Raw genomic sequence first — 21,152 nt, 5'->3', positions numbered from 1 at the left:
CTGAATTTTGGTTTTGGTGCAGAAACTGAATTTGGTCTTGTTTTGACTGAAAATGAAAGTGTGATTTTGCTGAAATAAATTGTGCGGTGTACCTGAAAGTGGTGCCAGCAAGGGTAGGACAGATTGCCTATCTATTCTGGCTCCAATCTCTCAACAGCTCTCATTTTGACAATGGAGCCGGCAGGAGTGAGTGGGGATCACTCCTGCCCAGGCTGCACCATTGGACCACCAACGTTTGTAAGATAGGCCCCGGGAGAAGGGGGCACACAAATGGTGATGGGGGTCCAGGAGAGGGGTTGCTTTTGTTTGGGGGAGTTGGGCTAGGGAGGTGAGTTGTTTGGTAGGGAAGGAGGGGTGCAGTGCTGATTAGGGGTGGCCTGTTTCAGTCAAAACTAAGCAATAAAATTCGGTCACAGATTTGGTTTGGGCCAAAACAAAACCCCCCCTCAAAAAAAAAATGGCTTTGGTCATCCTCTAAAAGGAGACTTATTCTGAGCGTAGTTTGGGTGGTCCAATACACTTATATTTCCCATTTTATAACAGGAAGCACACACATATTTTGTAACGTTTTCCATCTGCATTTTCACCTGCTCTAAGGCAAATATAAAATAATAGAATAAAATACACCTATTTAAATGTAAGGTCTATTAAGTTTTATTATCTCTACTCTCTTAACAAGTTTAAATAACTAAACAACTCATCAATGGGAAAATTAGATTCTTACCTTGGTAATTTTCTTTCCTTTAGTCATAGCAGATGAAGCCATTACATATGGGTTGTGTCCATCAACCAGCAGGGGGAGATAGAGAGCACTCAACTTTTCACAGTGCCTCATGGCCAGCTAGCTCCACTGCCTCTTCAGTATTTGAAGCTTCCAAAGCAGTATGGCAAACCGCAATGGGAATAACATGAACTTTCCTCACAGCGAACGATGGCCCCTTAACAAGGGCATGAACTCAAAAGGAGGGAATGAACACATCCTCCTGGAGGGAATAAACTCGTCCTCCTTATTGTATAACTGGAGGGGATACACGCAACCTCCTGGAGGGAATAAACTCATCCTCCCAAAACATAAACTGGAGGGAATGGACTCATCCTCCTATAAGTGAACATGAATCCTGAAGACTGTTTTCCAACTTTCTCCCAAGGAAGGAACTTCAGGAAACAAGAACAGAACCTGAAACAGATTCACAGCATACAGACAATCATACAGGGAGGGCTCATGGCTTCATCTGCTATGACTAAAGGAAAAAAAATTACCAAGGTAAGAACCTAATTTTCCCTTCCTTGTCATCAAGCAGATGAAGCCATTATGTATGGGATGTAACAAAGCAATCCCTATATAGGGTGGGAACAGGTCACACCACGCGTTAGCACTTGTGCTCCAAAAAGCGCATCCCTCCTAGCAGCCACATCCAGCCTGTAATGTCGGGAAAAAGAGAGCTTAGAAGCTCATGTTGCTGCACTGCATATCTCTTGACGAGAGAGTGCTCTAGTTTCAGCCCAAGAGGAAGAAATCGCTCTGGTAGAATGTGCCTTAAAGGCTACAGGCGGAGACCGGCCGGCAAGCAGATAAGCTGAAAAGATAGTTTCTTTGAGCCAGCGGGCAATAGTGGCTTTAGACGCTGGAGACCCTCTGCGAGGAGCTGATAGCAAAACAGATGATCATAGATCATGAAAGAGATAGTAACTCGCAGATACTGCAGCAGAGTCCTGCGCACATCCAACAGGTGCAACTGCCCAAAAGATTCTGGAAACTCCTCCTTAACAAAGGAGGGCAAGAAAATAGGCTGGTTTAGGTGAAACGCTGAAACCACCTTAGGCATGAAGTAAGGCACGGTCCGAACCGTGACCCCGGACTCTGAGAATTGCAGAAATGGGTCTCTACAGGACAGTGCCTGGAGCTCTGACACCAGTCTTGCTGAAGTAATGGCCACAAGAAAAATGGCCTTTAGTGTCAAATCTTTCTCCGATGCTTGCCGAAGCGGCTCAAAAGGAGAAGCCTGCAGGGCCTTCAAAACTAGCCCCAGGTTCCAAGCTGGACAGGGTGCTCGCACGGAAGGCTGGAGCCGAAGCACCCCACTAAGAAACCGTGCCACATCTGGATGAGCAGCTAAAGACACGCCTTCAACCTTACAACGCAGGGAGGCCAACGCTGCCACTTGCACCCGCAGGGAATTATAGGCCAAGCCTATTTGTACACCATCCTGCAAAAAGTCCAGAATCAGCGAGCAGGAGCCCGCATGGGTGTGATCGCTTTTGAAGCACACCAAGACTCAAACTGGCGCCAAATCCTGGCATAAGCCACGGAAGTGGAACGCTTGCGGGCCTGCAGGAGAGTGGAAATGACTGTGTTTGAATAGCCTTTGTCCCTCAATTGCGCCCTCTCATTCGCCATGCCATAAGACCAAAGCAGCAGGCGTCCTCCATGGCTACGGGCCCTGTGACAACAGGTTCGGTACCAGAGGTAAAGGCAGGGGAGCCTCCACTAGCATCTGTCGGAGGTCCGCATACCAAGGCCTCCTGGGCCAATCCAGGGCGATGAGGACCACTTCTCCTGGGTGCAGCCGAATCCGCAGGAGCACGCGCCCTATCAAGGGCCACGGAGGGAACACATATAGTAGGCCCGGAGGCCAGGGCTGAGTCAAGGCATCCAACCCTGCCGAGCGAGGATCTCTCCGTCTGCTGAAGAAGCACGGGACTTTGGCATTTGAACTTGTCGCCATAAGATCCATCACGGGCTTGCCCCATTTGGCACATATCTGCAGGAATACTTCGTCTGCTAGTTCCCATTCTGCTGGATCGATCTGGTGTCTGCTTAGATAATCGGCTTGCACGTTGCTCTGACCCTGCAATGTGAGCTGCCGACAGAAACTGAAGATGCAGCTCGGCCCAGTGGCAAATCTGTTCGGCCTGCGCGGCCAGTGCTCTGCACTGAGTGCCGCCTTGTCAATTTGTGTAGGCCACTGCTGTCGTGTTGTCCAACATCACTCTGACAGCCAATCCTTCCAGGGTCACTTGAAAGGCCAGAAGCGCCTGAAACAGCGCTTTCAACTCCAGGCGGTTGATGGACCACTCTGACTCCTCGGGTGTCCATAGACCCTGGGCATGCTTCTCCTTGCAATGTGCACCCCCAGCCCTTCAGGCTGCCATCTGTCACTACTAGACACCAATCGGGGAGCGCCAGCGGCATTCCTCGCCGCAGCATACTGTCTGAGAGCCACCACTCCATGCTGAGTCGGGCCGCAGGGAGCCAAGAAAGTCTGCATTGATAATCCTGAGAAACTGGAGACCATCTTTGAAGTAGGGAATACTGTAGAGGTCTCAGGTGCGCTCTCGCCCAGGGCACCTCTTCCAATGTGGCTGTCATCCATCCCAGCAGCTGGACAATGTCCCTAGCTCGCGGGCGAGGCATCCTCAGGAGCAGACGGACCCGATTCTGAAGCTTGCACACCGCCTTAGCTCGGGTAGGTATACATAGCACGAGTCTGTGTCGAACCTGGCCCCCAAATATTCTAGAGATTGTGAGGGCGTCAGGTGACTTTTGGCCATATGACGACCCAGCCTAGAGATTGAAGTACTGAGACCACTCTGGCTGTAGCTTGATAGCTCTCTGTTAGAGTCTGCTCTGATGAGCCAGTCGTCTAGGTACGGGTGAACCCTGATACCTTCTCGTTTGAGCAAAGCAGCTACTACCACCATTACCTTCGAAAAGGTTCAGGCAGCTGTGGCGAGGCCAAAAGGCAAGGCCTGGAACTGGAAATGTTTTCCCAACACCGCAAACCTCAGAAACTTCTGGTGCGGGGGCCAAACTGGTATGTGCAGGTAAGCTTCTTTCAGGTCTAGAGACGTGAGAAACTCTCCTGGCTGTACCGCAGCAATGATGGAGTGCAGGGTTTCCATGTGAAAATGCACCACTCTCAGGGACTTGTTTAATTCTTTTAAGTCCAGAATAGGGCGAAAAGACCCTCCTTTTCGCGGCACCACAAAGCAGATGGAGTAGCGGCCGCAGCCGTGTTCGGCGGGAGGTACCGGGGACACGGCCCCTATCTGAATCAGACCTTGTAAAGTCTCCTCTACCGCCGCCTGTTTGGCGGCAGAACCGCATCGGGACTCCACAAACACGTCTCTTACGGGGGCGTCGAATTCTATTCTGTAACCGTCTCTGATCAGGTCCAAGACCCACTGATCTGAGGAAATGTTGGCCCACTCCTCGGCAAAGAGGGAAAAAACATCCTCCGATGACAGGACTCGAGGAGAGGGCCGGTGCACCATCATTGAGAGGGTCGCCCCTGAACTCCAAGCCTTGAGCCAGTGGCTGCGGAACGCTTGTCCGAGCAAAAGGAGTGCCTCTGCTGAAAAACGGGCACGAGAAGTGAACCCAGCAGAACGCCCCGGGCGGTACCTTCTAGCTTCACAGAAGCGAGGTCATAAGAGGAGTGGACCGCCTGGCCCTTGGAGGAAGGCCTCGGCCTATCTTCGGGCAAGCGCTGGGGTTTAGGATCTCCCAGGTCTTTAACAATTTTTTTTTTCCAACTCCTCACCAAATAGGAGAAGGCCTTGAAAGGGCAACTTCACCAACCTTTGCTTAGAGACCATGTCCGCTGCCCAATGTCGTAGCCAAATAAGACGGCGAGCCGCCACTGCTACTGCCATTTGTTTAGCCGAAGCTCTGACAATATCATAAAGGGCATCAGGCAAAAAGGACAAGGCCGACTCCAGCAGCGGAGCCACATACGAGAAGGGCTCCGCTCCATCTCCGGTGTGTTGCAACCACGCCAGGCAGGCTCTAGCAGCATAACAACTGCATGCAGATGCCCGAACAGTAAGACCTGCAATTTCAAAGGACCGTTTAAGTGCTGCTTCAGCCTACGGTCTTGTATATCCTTCAGGGCAACTCCTCCTTCCACAGGGAGGGTAGTCTCTTTGTCACCACAGTGACTAGGGCATCTACTTTAGGCATTGCAAAGCGAGCCAAATGCTCCTCACGCAGAGGGTATAATTGCCCCATAGCCCAGGAAACTTTCAAAGGTCCCTCGGGGTCAGCCCACTGAGCGGAAATAAGCTCTTGGATGGAGTCATGCAAAGGAAAGGCTCGAGCAGGCTTTTTGGTACTAGCCATCCTCGGATTCACAGAGGAGGCTGTGCCACTGGCAGGGTCCTCAATAGAGAGAGCCTGTAGGGCATCAGAAATAAGCGCTGGCAGTTCATCACGGTGGAAAATCCTCACCGTGGAGGGATCATCCAGATCCTGTGGTAATTCTGCACCTGACTCTGGCTCCTCAGACCACGAAGGCCTGCCAGAACTCTCCAAACTCCTCACAGCCCGACCATGGGGGGGGGGGGGGGGGGGGGGGGGGGAGGAGGTGCACCACAATCTGAAGGGGAATTAGCCCTTCTCGCTTTTCTTATGCCAATTATCAGGGAAAATAGCCTCAGCGGGCCAGTCCCAGGCCAGAATCCACTGGTGGGGGGGACAAATAGAGGGGCCTCAGACGACCCTTGAGGGAGAGCTCTTTTCAGAATGTATGCTTTATGCAATAACAACACAAAATCAGGGGAGGGAAAAACTCGCCCTGGGCACCCAGATCCCGTCTGAGGCTAGCCGCTCCCTGAATAGCCTCAATTCGAGGTCGTCCCCCCCCCCCCCGGGCTCAGGACTCTCCGTCTACGGAGGCCGCGCCATGTGGCGAATTCAAATGGCATCCGCTGCCAGCTCTGAGCGGGAAGAATCATCGCTCGCCATGCTCGGGCCGGCTCTTACACCTGTACAGCATGATTTACAGAGCCCCGCTGCTGATTTGCACTTGCCACACCGGGAACAGCGCTTTTCATTCTCTGCAGCCATCGCCGAAAACTGCGAGAAAATTCAAAATGGCGGTTTCGCGCCAAAAATGCCCCGATCGCGGGCCCACCCCGGAGGAGTTAGAAAACACTCTTACCTCACCGGACTGAGTATCACAGCTCCGGTCCCATAGAAGAATCAAAGGAAAACCTCTGTTCCATTTTTTTTTTTTTTTAACGCTGTGAGGAAAGCAGAGGTAATAAGAACTCCGGAGGCTTAGATGAGTGGGAAAGGCAGGGAAAGGCAAACCAATGTGCCTGCATCCACTGAGTGGGAAAGGACAGGGAAAAGCAAGCTAATATGTCCACATCCACGGGGGCATGGGTAAGACAGGGAAAGGGCTAACCTATGTGCCTTCAAAGTAAAGCTGTTATAGCCTCTAACACCCCAGCTAACAACTGGCAAGCCAGGAGCCCCCCAGGCAGATTTTTGATGGAGCTCGAAGAAGCTGCAGCCACCCTGCTTGGGGAGATAGAGAATACTGAAGAGGCAGTGGAACTGGCTGGCCATGAGGCACTGTGAAAAGTTGAGTGCTCTCTATCTCCCCCTGCTGGTTGATGGACACAACCCATACGTAATGGCTTCATCTGCTTGATGACAAGGAAACAGTCTTTTGCATGCAGTAGTGTATATGTTATTATCGGTTTTATTTATTTAAAATATTTATAAACTACACTATCTGACAATTCTAGGTTGTGTACAAAATAGAACACACATAAAAATCAATAAAAAAAAACTAGATCAAGATCACAACAAAACATTACTTAATCAGATCTTACACCCATTGTGTTACTTTCACAATCCAACCAGCAAGTATGCTAGTAAAATCTAAAAAGCTCAGAAGCCATACATTTCTGAAAACAAATAAGCTTTCAATTGCTTTCTGAACTCTAAAACTGAGCTAATACTCTGAATCTCATATGGCAAAGTGTTCCAGAGTCAAGCACTCACTGGAACCATTGTAGAATGATAATATCAAGTCTTAGTTGTCTGAAAGTAAGGATATCCAGAAGTAGTCTTTCAGATCTTAAACTGCGGTTTGGATGATATATTCAGAGGGTGCTTCATTAAAAGCCTTATGAATTAGGCGCAGTACTTTAAAATGAACTCGAAAATGTATCAGAAGCCAGCGTAAATCTCTCAAAATTGGTGACATGACCGAGAAAATCCAGCAGGTTGTATGTGTGCATGCTGTGCAAAGATTTTCTGGCTCTTAGAGAATAGTCCAACCTTTGACAGCTAGAGTAGCAAACTTGGAGGAGCTGAGGCAGACAGAGAGGTATGTAGAGAAGACCTTCATGTATAAAGTAGAGAAGTCCCACCTTCAGTCTAGCAGTCTCCATCCTACCTTGGAGAAGAAAGGTCACCTGGAATAAAAGCATTGCCTTGATGTGGCAGGTAGTAGTTCTGTAGCCAGGACTTGCACTTAAGGTGATGCAACATCGGCCTTGTAGCCAGGAAGGAAGGGTTAGTATGGAAGTTGTAGTTGGTAATTCAATCATTAAGAATATAAATAGTGGTAACTGGAGGGCATGAGGATCACTTAGTAACTTGCTTGCTTGGTGCAAAGGTGGTGGACCTCGTGCACCACCTAGTTAAGATTTAAGACAATGCTGGGAAGAACTGACTATTTTGGTGCATGGGGGGGGGGGGGGGGGGTACCAATGATCGATTGGCATAGTTGAGCCAATAGGGAGCACCCTTGTGGGCCGGTCTGGTGTTCGGGCAAAGCAATTCCTCCCTTCCTTTTTGGGCCCCTCAAGAGGGTTTATTGGTTAGTGGGGTGAAGCCCCCCAGGAGTCTATCATCAGCATGGTGAAGCTGAGGCACTCATCAGCTCTCCCAGGAACCTGAATGCAGGCAGAGGGGGTCAGCTCCTTCTCCCTGAAAGCCATCCAAGGATATGGTCAGCTCCTCTCCCATTTTCTGGCATGCACATTCCTCCAGCTTTAACAGATTGCTGATTCCTTTGTGAGGGTCCACCATGAAGCTCCTTTCATTGGAGTGGAGGAGTGGCCTAGTGGTTAGAGCACTGGTTTTGACATCCAGAGGTGGCCGGTTCAAATCCCACTGCTGCTCCTTGAGCAAGTCACTCAGATTGTGAGCCCTCCAGGTACAGGGAAAAAACCCAGTGTACCTGAATGTAACTCACCTTGAGCTACTGCTGAAAAAGGTGTCAAGAAAATCCAAATAAATACAATTTTCAGTTGTGCAGAGACCCTTCCCTGCCACTGAGGAGTAGAGGCCAGGCCTCTCCCCCATCCAGTATGCAATGAGAGCAGTCCAGGCTGGACACAGGCACATTTCAGGATCCTCCTTCACCACTTTTCTCTCTCACATGGCAGAAGCACCTGGCACCCTACCTCCTCCCCCTCATAAAGATAAAGTTTGAAGCTAAACACAGTTCTTCAGGGATTGCATTTCTTGACATATGGGTCAGTTTACATCAAGATCATATAGATCTGTGTACACTAAACCTACAGATAGAAATACTACGTTGCAATATAATAGTATGCATCCACACCATTGCAGAACGAACAATCCCTTTGCACAATTCCTCAGATATAGGAGGATTTGTTCTTCTAAAGCTGGATACCAACAACATGCTAATCAGCTAGAATTGAAACTGATCGATAGAGGTTATCCTACAAAATGAGTTTCAACAGCCAAAAAGAGAGCACGAAACAATCACAGAGAATGGCTATTACACCCAAGACCGATGCCTCAGAACTCAGAAGAAGTGTTGACATTTGTTACACGATTTAATGCCCATTTGAATAAGACGACTAATATCATTAGAAAACATTTACCTTTATTGCAAGTTCACCCTTGCTTTCAGAATCTTCGAGTGATTTTTGCTTTTCAACGGAATAATAACCTTAATGATGTATTATGCCCTGCGGACATTTGGAATTGTGAAAGTGTCAGGAGACCGAATGAAGGGTTACACAGAGCCTGTGGTCATTGTTCTGTGTGCAGTATCATGATAGAATCGAATGTATTTTTGGATATACGTTCAGATAAAGTTTATCCCTTGTGTTCTATAACCAATTGTGCTTCTGACAATGTAATATACATCATAAGCTGTCCGTGTAAACTGCTTTATGTAGGACAGACATCTCATCCTTTGAGAACTACTACTACTACTATTTAGCATTTCTATAGCACTACAAGGTGTAAACAGCGCTGCACAAACATAGAAGAAAGACAGTCCCTGCTCAAAGAGCTTACAATCTAATAGACAAAAAATAAAGTAAGCAAATCAAATCAATTAATGTGTACAGGAAGGAGGAGAGGAGGGTAGGTGGAGGCGAGTGGTTACGAGTCAAAAGCAATGTTAAAGAGGTGGGCTTTCAGTCTAGATTTAAAGGTGGCCAAGGATGGGGCAGGATGTAGGGGCTCAGGAAGTTTATTCCAGGCGTAGGGTGCAGCGAGACAGAAGGCGCGAAGTCTGGAGTTGGCAGTAGTGGAGAAGGGAACAGATAAGAAGGATTTATCCATGGAGCGGAGTGCACGGGAAGGGGTGTAGGGAAGGACGAGTGTGGAGCGATACTGGGGAGCAGCAGAGTACTAATACGATTAATAGAACACAGACACTGTATCCAGGCTGAAAAAACTTATGAACCCATGGCATCTCACTGCTTAAAGAAACATCATCAATTTTCAGATCTGAAATGCATTGTGGTGGAACAGTTGAAAGTAACAAAATGGAGGGGAGATATTAGGCGATTATTATGACAAAGAGAGCAACGGTGGATATTTATGTTACAGACTGTCATTCCCAAAGGTTTAAACATATCCATCGAATTGAAAGCATTTCTTTAATTGCATTGCTTATTGAATTGGAGGAGACGTCTTTGACGTCAGACGCTGAGTATTTAAGCAATTCGTTTGAAAAAGAAGCCATCTGCCATTTTCTGTACCAGGGTAACACGGAGACTATGGGACATGTCAATTACTTGGATATGTTTATAATAAGAGATTTCCCCTGAAGCAGCTACATTTTAGCGAAACAGGGTTCCCCTGTCGGGACTTTATGGAATTTGAGAGTACAATTGTTATAAGGCTGGACATTATAAAACTTCATGGAGAGATCGTCATCTAAGATAAGTACTTTTTCCAAGACATTGTTTGATGAAAACTGAGTCTCCATACAAGTGTTTGTAAGGGCACAATGGCAGTATTTTTGTGAAGTTGATATAGTGGAGTTTTTTTTGAAGACGCATGATTGAAGTGGTTCCCTCATTATACAAAAGGCGTGTCCTTTAAGAACGAAGAAGTTCTGATTTTTCTGAAGTCTTTTTTCTCCACTTTTTTCATCATTGCCTGCCATAGTTGCCCACAAACACGTTGTGTATAGGGTAGAATTGTGGGACAATTTTTGATAATATATTCTACTTATTCCGCGAACTTGCAGATTTCAATTACTCCAATATTGACTGGGTAAATGTCTCATTGGAATATGCAAGGAAAGTAATATTTCTAGATGCCATAAATGACTGTGCCATGGAGCAGTTGATCCAGTAACCAACCAGAACTGAAAGTACTTTAGATTTAGTCCTTACTGGTAAGACAGGATCTGTTGCAGAGGCATCTAGGCAACAATGATCACAATGCAAAAAACTACTGCTGTTGCACTTAATTTTAAAAGGGAAGTTTATGATGCAATAAGGAGAACAGAAGATAGCTAGAAGGAGCTAGGGTCAAGTTTGCATGAGACAAGGACATAATTTAAAAAGACTATTCTGATAGCCTAAATAAAATATATAACAAGCATCACAAGGTTGAAGGAAGACCAATGGCCAGCACGGTTTAATCTTAAGGTGGAAGAGGCAGTGAAAGCCAGAAAGGGCATCTTTCAAAAAAGGTATATGTACCAGCACTCGTAAGTTAAAGGTTAAAGAAAAAGGTAATAAGACAGGACAAAAGATACTTTTGAAAAGAAGCTTGCTGTAGAAGCAAGAATTAATACTAAAACCTTTTCAAGTACATAGGACATAAACAGCCAGTGAAGGAGTTGGTGGTACTACTGGACAACCAAAGGTGAAAAATGAGTGCTCAGGAAAGATAAGGTAATAGCAGAAAAATTAAATGATTTCTTTGCCTCAGTCTTTACTGAGGAGAATGTTGGGGTCATTCTCACACTGGAAAACTTCTCTGATGGTGACCATTCAGAGCTAAAGTGTATCACTGTAAGTCTGGAACATATAATAGATCAAATTGACATTTACAAATCTTAAGAACAACAAATTACCAGGACCAGATGGTATTAGCTCCAGTCCTGAAAGGGCTCAAACACAAAACTTCTAATCTGTTGCTAGTAACCTACCATTTAAAATGGCCCTGATATCTGAGTATTGGATAGTGGCCAATATACTGACAATTTTTAAAAAGGGCTTCAAGAGATGATCAAGAAAACTACAGACTAGTGAGCCTGACACTGATGCTATGAAAAACAGTTCAAGCTACACTGGGGAAAAAAAACCCTCAACGTTACTGAACATATAGAGAGACACAGCTTAATAGAAATGAGTCAGCATGGGCTCAGCAAAGGCACATCTTGCCTTACCAATTTATTAAATATTTTTGAAGATGTAAACAAACAGATAAAGGTTAGTCAGTTGATACAGTGTATCTGGATTTTCAGTAGCTGTTTGACAAAGTCTTTCATAAGAGGCTCCTTATGAAATTAAATAGCCATGGGGCAAGAGACCATTTGTGGATTACAAACTGGCTAAAAGACAGGAAACACAGTAGGACTAAATGGTCAGTTATCCACATGGAAAAGTGGTAGTATTGCAGTGTTCCAAGGGTCTGTACTGGTTCAATATATTCCTAAATAATCTTGACACTGAAGTGAGAAGTGACATGATCACATTTGTGGATGACACAAAGAGAAGCATTTTCGATATTATGTCTAAATCTGAATTGAGATGTTTTGCGGAAAACGTCTCAATCCAACTACTAGCACACTGCCATATTCGAACAAGAAAAACATGCACATTTTTGGTTCATTTATGACTTTGAGTTAGGCATTTTCAGGCTGAACGTGTCCGTCTCTAAATATCATTTTTGAAAAAAAAAAAGTCCCAGGGAAAAACGTAGAAAAACAAGCTATAGGGACATCTGTCTGGTAGCATCCCTAGAGAACTGGCCACACAGACATTCCAGCAGTGCAGAGGGGTAGCCTAGTGATCAGTGCAGTGGACTTCACATACATGGAACCAGGCACAAATCCCACCTAAACACCTTCAAATTGTATGGTGAGCCCTCTAGGAACAGAGAAAACCTACTGTACCCTAAAAGGTCCACCACTACAACAGCCCTCAGACACATTGTCCATAGCTTGACGCTTAGTCACTAAACCCACTTGGTCCGGATGTACCAAATCTGGGAGAACCCCCCACCTACATGCTAACTGATCGTCTTCACACCAATGCAAGTAGTAGAACACACATACATAACACTCATCCACACTCATTTTTTAATTATTGTAAACCGCTAAGAACTAGAAGGTATCAGCGGTATAGAGATATATTGTAATGTAATGTTATGTTTTGGCACATAGGTCTTCATCAGGGGACCTGTCAAAGTGGCATCAGTCTCAAAACTGCAAGTTGTTAGTGTCTATTTAGCACAAGCTCACAATGTGCTAATCCAGTGGTTCCCAAACCTGGTCCTGGAGGCACCCCAGCCAGTCAGGTTTTTGGGATATCCACAATGAACATTCATGAGAGATATCCGCATGCAAATCTCTCTCATGATTATTCATTGTGGATATCCCAAAAAGTTGACTGGCTGGGGTGCCTCCAGGATCAGGTTTGGGAACCACTGTTCTAATCTGAAAGTCACAGCACAACTGATATACCGGTAGTGAAACCGATGACATCGGTATATTAATTGTGCTGTGAATTTCAGATTAGCACATCGTGAGCTTGTGCTAAATAGATGCTAGCAACTTACATTTTTGAGACTGATGCCACTTTGACAGGTCCCCTGATGAAGGCATATGTGCTGAAACATGGACTGTGTAGTTAGTGGGGTTCCCCAGGGCTCTGTGCTGGGACCGCTGCTTTTTTAACATATTTATAAATGACCTAGAGATGGGAGTAACTAGTGAGGTAATTAAATTTTCTGATGACACAAAGTTATTCAAAGTCGTTAAATCGCGGGAGGATTGTGAAAAATTACAAGAGGACCTTACGAGACTGGGAGTCTAAATGGCAGATGACGTTTAACATGAGCAAGTGCAAAGTGATGCATGTGGGAAAGAGGAACTCGAATTATAGTTACGTCATGCAAGGTTCCATGTTAGGAGTCACGGACCAAGAAAGGGACCTAGGTGTTGTCGTTGATGATACGTTGAAACCTTCTGCTTAGTGTGCTGCTGTGGCTAAGAAAGCAAATAGAATGTTAGGTATTATTAGAAAAGGAATGGAAAAGAAAAATGAGGATGTTATAATGCCTTTGTATCGCTCCATGGTTCGACCGCGCCTAGAATATTGTGTTCAATTCTGGTCGCCGCATCTCAAAAAAGATACAGTGGAATTAGAAAATATGCAGAGAAGGCTGACGAAAATGATAAAGGGGATGGGACGACTTTCCTATGAGGAAAGGCTAAAGCGGTTAGGGCTCTTCAGCTTGGAGAAAAGGCAGCTGAGGGGAGATATGATAGAGGTCTCTAAAATAATGAGTGGAGTGGAACGGGTAGACATGAAGTGTCTGTTCACGCTTTCCAAAAATACTACGACTAGGGGCATGCGATAAAGCTACAATGTAGTAAATTTAAAACGAATTGGAGAAAATTTTTCTTCACTCAATATGTAATTGGGAGTGGAGGAGTGGCCTAGTGGTTAGGGTGGTGGACTTTGGTCTTGGGGAACTGAGGAACTGAGTTCAATTCCCACCTCAGGCACAGGCAGCTCCTTGTGACTCTCGACACTTAACCCTCCATTGCCCCAGGTATAAATAAGTACCTGTATACAATATGCAAGTCGCATTGAGCCTGCCATGAGTGGGAAAGTGCGGGGTACAAATGTAACAAAAAAAAAAAAAATAACTAAACTCTGGAATTCGTTGCCGGCGAATGTGGTAAAGGCAGTTAGCTTAGCAGAGTTTAAAAAAAGGTTTGGATGGCTTCCTAAAGGAAAAGTCCATAGACCGTTATTAAATGAACTTGGGGAAAATCCACTATTTCTGGGATAAGCAGTATAAAATGTTTTGTTCATTTTTGGGATCTTGGCCACTGTTGGAAACAGGATGTTGGGCTCGATGGACCTTTGGTCTTTCCCAGTATGGTAATACTTATGTACTTACAGTGGTGGAAATAAGTATTTGATCCCTTGCTGATTTTGTAAGTTTGCCCACTGACAAAGACATGAGCAGCCCAGAATTGAAGGGTAGGTTATTGGTAACAGTGAGAGATAGCACATCACAAATTAAATCCGGAAAATCACATTGTGGAAAGTATATGAATTTATTTGCATTCTGCAGAGGGAAATAAGTATTTGATCCCCCACCAACCAGTAAGAGATCTGGCCCCTACAGACCAGGTAGATGCTCCAAATCAACTCGTTACCTGCATGACAGACAGCTGTCGGCAATGGTCACCTGTATGAAAGACACCTGTCCACAGACTCAGTGAATCACTCAGACTCTAACCTCTACAAAATGGCCAAGAGCAAGGAGCTGTCTAAGGATGTCAGGGACAAGATCATACACCTGCACAAGGCTGGAATGGGCTACAAAACCATCAGTAAGACGCTGGGCGAGAAGGAGACAACTGTTGGTGCCATAGTAAGAAAATGGAAGAAGTACAAAATGACTGTCAATCGACAAAGATCTGGGGCTCCACGCAAAATCTCACCTCGTGGGGTATCCTTGATCATGAGGAAGGTTAGAAATCAGCCTACAACTACAAGGGGGGAACTTGTCAATGATCTCAAGGCAGCTGGGACCACTGTCACCACGAAAACCATTGGTAACACATTACGACATAACGGATTGCAATCCTGCAGTGCCCGCAAGGTCCCCCTGCTCCGGAAGGCACATGTGACGGCCCGTCTGAAGTTTGCCAGTGAACACCTGGATGATGCCGAGAGTGATTGGGAGAAGGTGCTGTGGTCAGATGAGACAAAAATTGAGCTCTTTGGCATGAACTCAACTCGCCGTGTTTGGAGGAAGAGAAATGCTGCCTATGACCCAAAGAACACCGTCCCCACTGTCAAGCATGGAGGTGGAAATGTTATGTTTTGGGGGTGTTTCTCTGCTAAGGGCACAGGACTACTTCACCGCATCAATGGGAGAATGGATGGGGCCATGTACCGTACAATTCTGAGTGACAACCTCCTTCCCTCCGCCAGGGCCTTAAAAATGGGTCGTGGCTGGGTCTTCCAGCACGACAATGACCCAAAACATACAGCCAAGGCAACAAAGGAGTGGCTCAGGAAGAAGCACATTAGGGTCATGGAGTGGCCTAGCCAGTCACCAGACCTTAATCCCATTGAAAACTTATGGAGGGAGCTGAAGCTGCGAGTTGCCAAGCGACAGCCCAGAACTCTTAATGATTTAGAGATGATCTGCAAAGAGGAGTGGACCAAAATTCCTCCTGACATGTGTGCAAACCTCATCATCAACTACAGAAGACGTCTGACCGCTGTGCTTGCCAACAAGGGTTTTGCCACCAAGTATTAGGTCTTGTTTGCCAGAGGGATTAAAGCGAATGCTACATACCTGTAGAAGGTATTCTCCGAGGACAGCAGGCTGATTGTTCTCACTGATGGGTGACGTCCACGGCAGCCCCTCCAATCGGAAACTTCACTAGCAAAGTCCTTTGCTAGCCCTCGCGCGCCCGCGCGCACCGCGCATGCGCGGCCGTCTTCCCGCCCGAAACCGGCTCGAGCCGGCCAGTCCAGTATGTAGCAAGACAATACACTTCAAGGGAAGACACAACTCCAAAGGGGAGGCGGGCGGGTTTGTGAGAACAATCAGCCTGCTGTCCTCGGAGAATACCTTCTACAGGTATGTAGCATTCACTTTCTCCGAGGACAAGCAGGCTGCTTGTTCTCACTGATGGGGTATCCCTAGCCCCCAGGCTCACTCAAAACAACAACATTGGTCAATTGGGCCTCGCAACGGCGAGGACATAACTGAGATTGACCTAAAAAATTTACCAACTAACTGAGAGTGTAGCCTGGAACAGAACAAACAGGGCCCTCGGGGGGTGGAGTTGGATCCTAAAGCCCAAACAGGTTCTGAAGAACTGACTGCCCGAACCGACTGTCACGTCGGGTATCCTGCTGCAGGCAGTAATGAGATGTGAATGTGTGGACAGATGACCACGTCGCAGCTTTGCAAATTTCCTCCATGGTGGCTGACTTCAAGTGGGCTACCGACGCTGCCATGGCTCTAACATTATGAGCCGTGACATGACCCTCAAGAGCCAGCCCAGCCTGGGCGTAAGTGAAGGAAATGCAATCTGCTAGCCAATTGGATATGGTGCGTTTCCCTACAGCCACTCCCCTCTTGTTGGGATCAAAAGAAACAAACAATTGGGCGGACTGTCTGTGGGGCTGTGTCCGCTCCAGATAGAAGGCCAATGCTCTCTTGCAGTCCAATGTGTGCAGCTGACGTTCAGCAGGGCAGGAATGAGGACGGGGAAAGAATGTTGGCAAGACAATTGACTGGTTCAGATGGAACTCCGACACAACCTTTGGCAGAAACTTAGGGTGAGTGCGGAGGACTACTCTGTTGTGATGAAATTTGGTGTAAGGGGCCTGGGCTACCAGGGCCTGAAGCTCACTGACTCTACGAGCCGAGGTAACTGCCACCAAGAAAATGACCTTCCAGGTCAAGTACTTCGGATGGCAGGAATTCAGTGGCTCGAAAGGAGGTTTCATCAGCTGGGTGAGAACGACATTGAGATCCCATGACACTGTAGGAGGCTTGACAGGGGGCTTTGACAAAAGCAAACCTCTCATGAAGCGAACAACTAAAGGCTGTCCTGAGATCGGCTTACCTTCCACTTGGTAATGGTATGCACTGATTGCACTAAGGTGAACCCTTACGGAGTTGGTCTTCAGACCAGACTCAGACAAGTGGAGAAGGTATTCAAGCAGGGTCTGTGTAGGACAAGAGCGAGGATCTAGGGCCTTGCTGTCACACCAGACGGCAAACCTCCTCCAATGAAAGAAGTAACTTCTCTTAGTGGAGTCTTTCCTGGAAGCAAGCAAGATGCGGGAGACACCCTCTGGCAGACCCAAAGAGGCAAAGTCTACGCCCTCAACATCCAGGCCGTGAGAGCCAGGGACTGGAGGTTGGGATGCAGCAGAGCCCCTTCGTCCTGCGAGATGAGGGTCGGAAAACACTCCAATCTCCAGGGTTCTTCGGAGGATAACTCCAGAAGAAGAGGGAACCAGATCTGACGCGGCCAAAAGGGAGCAATCAGAATCATGGTGCCTCGGTCTTGCTTGAGTTTCAACAAAGTCTTCCCCACCAGAGGAATGGGAGGATAAGCATACAGCAGACCTTCCCCCCAATCCAGGAGGAAGGCATCCGACGCCAGTCTGCCGTGGGCCGGAAGCCTGGAACAGAACTGAGGGACCTTGTGGTTCACTTGAGATGCGAAGAGATCCACCAGGGGGGTGCCCCACGCCTGGAAGATCTGTCGCACCACACGGGAATTGAGCGACCACTCGTGAGGTTGCATAATCCTGCTCAACCTGTCGGCCAGACTGTTGTTTACGCCTGCCAGATATGTGGCTTGGAGCACCATGCCTTGACGGCGAGCCCAGAGCCACATGCTGACGGCTTCCTGACACAGGGGGCGAGATCCGGTGCCCCCCTGCTTGTTGACATAGTACATGGCAACCTGATTGTCTGTCTGAATTTGGATAATTTGGTGGGACAGCCGATCTCTGAAAGCCTTCAGAGCGTTCCAGATCGCTCGCAACTCCAGAAGATTGATCTGTAGATCGCTTTCTTGGAGGGACCACCTTCCTTGGGTGTGAAGCCCATCGACATGAGCTCCCCATCCCAGGAGAGACGCATCCGTGGTCAGCACTTTTTGAGGCTGAGGAATTTGGAAGGGACGTCCCAGAGTCAAATTGGAGCAAATCGTCCACCAATACAGGGATTCGAGAAAACTCGTGGACAGGTGGATCACGTCCTCTAGACCCCCGGCGGCCTGATACCACTGGAGGCTAGGGTCCATTGAGCAGATCTCATGTGAAGGCGGGCCATGGGAGTCACATGAACTGTGGAAGCCATGTGGCCCAGCAATCTCAACATCTGCCGAGCTGTGATCTGCTGGGACGCTCGCACCCGCGAGACGAGGGACAACAAGTTGTTGGCCCTCGCCTCTGGGAGATAGGCGCGAGCCGTCCGAGAATCCAGCAGGGCTCCGATGAATTCGAGTTTCTGCACTGGGAGAAGATGGGACTTTGGGTAATTTATCACAAACCCCAGTAGCTCCAGGAGGCGAATAGTCATCTGCATGGACTGCAGGGCTCCTGCCTCGGATGTGTTCTTCACCAGCCAATCGTCGAGATATGGGAACACGTGCACCCCCAGCCTGCGAAGCGCCGCTGCTACCACAGCTAGGCACCCTGGGCGCAGAGGCGAGCCCAAAGGGTAGCACACAGTACTGGAAGTGGCGTGCGCCCAGCTGAAATCGCAGATACTGTCTGTGAGCTGGCAGTATCGGGATGTGTGTGTAGGCATCCTTCAAGTCCAGAGAGCATAGCCAATCGTTTTGCTGAATCATGGGGAGAAGGGTGCCCAGGGAAAGCATCCTGAACTTTTCTTTTACGAGATATTTGTTCAGGGCCCTTAGGTCTAGGATGGGACGCATCCCCCCTGTTTTCTTTTCCACAAGGAAGTACCTGGAATAGAACCCCAGCCCTTCTTGCCCGGATGGCACGGGCTCGACCGCATTGGCGCTGAGAAGGGCGGAGAGTTCCTCTGCAAGTACCTGCTTGTGCTGGAAGCTGTAGGACTGAGCTCCCGGTGGACAATTTGGAGGTTGAGAGGCCAAATTGAGGGTGTATCCTTGCCGGACTATTTGGAGAACCCACTGATCGGAGGTTATAAGAGGCCACCTTTGGTGAAAAGCTTTCAACCTCCCTCCGACAGGCAGGTCGCCCGGCACTGACACTTGGATGTCGGCTATGCTCTGCTGGAGCCAGTCAAAGCTCGCCCCTTGCTTTTGCTGGGGAGCCGCGGGGCCTTGCTGATTCGCACGCTGCTGACGAGAGCGAGCGCGCTGGGGCTTAGCCTGGGCCGCAGGCTGTCGGGAAGGAGGATTGTACCTACGCTTGCCAGAAGTATAGGGAACAGTCTTCCTTCCCCCGAAAAATCGTCTACCTGTAGAGGTAGAAGCTGAAGGCTGCCGGCGGGCGAACTTGTCGAATGCGGTGTCCCGCTGGTGGAGAGACTCTACCACCTGCTCGACTTTTTCGCCAAAAATGTTATCCGCACGGCAAGGCAAGTCCGTAATCCGCTGCTGGATTCTATTCTCCAGGTCGGCGGCACGCAGCCATGAGAGCCTGCGCATCACCACACCTTGAGCAGCGGCCCTGGACGCAACATCAAAAGTGTCATAAACTCCTCTGGCCAGGAATTTTTCTGCACGCCTTCAGCTGCCTGACCACCTCCTGAAAAGGCTTGGCTTGCTCAGGGGGAAGAGCATCAACCAAGCCCGCCAACTGCCGCACATTATTCCGCATGTGTATGCTCGTGTAGAGCTGGTAAGACTGGATCTTGGACACGAGCATAGAGGAATGGTAGGCCTTCCTCCCAAAGGAGTCTAAGGTTCTAGCGTCCTTGCCCGGGGGCGCCGAAGCATGTTCCCTAGAACTCTTAGCCTTCTTTAGGGCCAAATCCACAACTCCAGAGTCATGAGGCAACTGAGTGCGCATCAGCTCTGGGTCCCCATGGATCCGGTACTGGGACTCGATCTTCTTGGGAATGTGGGGATTAGTTAATGGCTTGGTCCAGTTCGCAAGCAATGTCTTCTTCAGGACATGGTGCAAGGGAACAGTGGACGCTTCCTTAGGTGGAGAAGGATAGTCCAGGAGCTCAAACATTTCAGCCCTGGGCTCGTCCTCCACAACCACCGGGAAGGGGATGGCCGTAGACATCTCCCGGACAAAGGAGGCAAAAGACAGACTCTCGGGAGGAGAAAGCTGTCTCTCAGGAGAGGGAGTGGGATCAGACGGAAGACCCTCAGACTCCTCGTCAGAGAAATATCTGGGATCTTCCTCTTCCTCCCACGAGGCCTCACCCTCGGTGTCAGACACAAGTGCACGGACCTGTGTCTGCAACCTCGCCCTGCTCGACTCCGTGGAACCCCGTCCACGATGGGGGCGTCGAGAGGTAGACTCCCTCGCCCGCATCGGCGAAGCTCCCTCCGCCGACGTAGTCGGGGAGCCTTCCTGGGAGGTGGCCGCGGTCGGTACCGCACGCGGTACCGACGTCGGGGACCTCAACCTGGGCGATGGGCCAGCCGGCGCCACGCTCGACGGTACCGGTGGCACAAGCACCGCCGGTACCGGAGGGGTAGGGCGCAACAGCTCTCCCAGAATCTCTGGGAGAACGGCCCGGAGGCTCTCGTTTAGAGCGGCTGCAGAGAAAGGCTGAGAGGTCGATGCAGGCGTCGACGTCAGTACCTGTTCCGGGCGTGGAGGCTGTTCCGGGCTGTCCAGAGCGGAGCGCATCGACACCTCCTGAACAGAGGGTGAGCGGTCCTCTCGGTGCCGATGCCTGCTGGGTGCCGAATCCCTCGGCGACCCAGAGCTCTCGGTGCCGACACGGGGAGGAGACCGGTGTCGATGCTTCTTCGATTTCTTCCGAAGCATGTCACCGGAGCTCCCCGGCACCGACGAGGAGGACGTCGAATCCATCCGTCGCTTCCTCGGGGCCGAGACTGAAGAAGGTCGATCTCGGGGGGGCTGTACCGCAGGAGCCCTCAGGGTAGGCGGAGACCCACCCGAGGGCTCACCGCCACCAGCAGGGGAATGGACAGCCCTCCCCTGCACTCCACCCGATGCACCACCGTCCGACGACATCAGCAGACGAGGTCCTGGTACCACCGACGTCGATGCAGCTATCCGATGTCTCGGCGCCGATGCAGAGGCCCGATGCCTCGATGCACTCGATGCAGGGGCGGCCGAGGAAGATGGTCTGGACGCTGACGACGTCGATGCACTCGAAGATCCCGGTGCCGATGCCGACGAAGAGCCCGAGAACAACACGTTCCACTGGGCTAGTCTCGCTACCTGAGTCCGCCTTTGAAGCAGGGAACACAGAC

At 48.9% G+C, this 21,152-nt stretch overlaps 1 protein-coding gene across 6 annotated transcripts in view; it reads right to left on the bottom strand.

The window, feature by feature from the left end:
* The window catches only part of AGPAT4 (1-acylglycerol-3-phosphate O-acyltransferase 4), a 507,427-nt gene that overhangs the window by 33,788 nt on the left and 452,487 nt on the right, over positions 1–21,152 (bottom strand). The window lies entirely within an intron of this gene.

Source organism: Microcaecilia unicolor, chromosome 3 (genome assembly GCF_901765095.1).
Source record: "Microcaecilia unicolor chromosome 3, aMicUni1.1, whole genome shotgun sequence".
In the NCBI taxonomy this organism is placed as follows: Eukaryota; Metazoa; Chordata; class Amphibia; order Gymnophiona; family Siphonopidae; genus Microcaecilia; species Microcaecilia unicolor.
This window is presented reverse-complemented; position numbering and strand designations above follow the sequence as displayed.